The sequence below is a fragment of the Tachypleus tridentatus genome, chromosome 1, assembly GCF_004210375.1.
Source record: "Tachypleus tridentatus isolate NWPU-2018 chromosome 1, ASM421037v1, whole genome shotgun sequence".
Lineage (NCBI taxonomy): Eukaryota > Metazoa > Arthropoda > Merostomata > Xiphosura > Limulidae > Tachypleus > Tachypleus tridentatus.
In genome coordinates this window covers 180,743,870-180,744,704 of record NC_134825.1, presented here as the reverse complement: position 1 = coordinate 180,744,704, position 835 = coordinate 180,743,870, and positions in this window count along the sequence as shown.

Sequence of the window (835 nt, the reverse complement as noted above, 5' to 3'; positions counted from 1 at the left end):
TGTCCGAACATGTACTTTGTTCTGAAAAGAACATAGTTTAACATTTTGTTCGGGCATATATTTGTTCTGAAAAGAACATAGTTTAACATTTTGTTCGAACATGTACTTTGTTCTGAAAAGAACATAGTTTAACATTTTGTCCGAACATGTACTTTGTTCTGAAAAGAACATAGTTTAACAGTTTGTCCGAACATGTACTTTGTTCTGAAAATAACATAGTTTAACATTTTGTTCGAACATGTACTTTGTTCTGAAAAGAACATAGTTTAACATTTTGTCCGAACATGTACTTTGTTCTGAAAAGAACATAGTTTAACATTTTGTTCGAGCATGTACTTTGTTCTGAAAAGAACATAGTTTAACATTTTGTTCGGGCATGTAATTTGTTCTGAAAATAACATAGTTTAACATTTTGTTCGAACATGTACTTTGTTCTGAAAAGAACATAGTTTAACATTTTGTTCGGGCATGTACTTTGTTCTGAAAAAAACATAGTTTAACATTTTATTCGGGCATGTACTTTGTTCTGAAAAGAACATAGTTTAACATTTTATTCGGGCATGTACTTTGTTCTGAAAAGAACATAGTTTGACATTTTGTTCGAACATGTGCGTTGTTCTGAAGACAACGTAGTTTAACATTTGGTTAAAAACGTATGTATTTTGTGCGGACATGTATGTACTTTCTTCTGAAAAAACATAGTTTAACATTTTGTTAAGATGTACTTTGTTCTGAAAACAACATAGTTTAATGTTATGTTCATATTTTAATATTTTGTTGGAATATTCTCCAACTCACTAGAATGTAGCACGGTCACTTTTTTTTTTTTTGTATA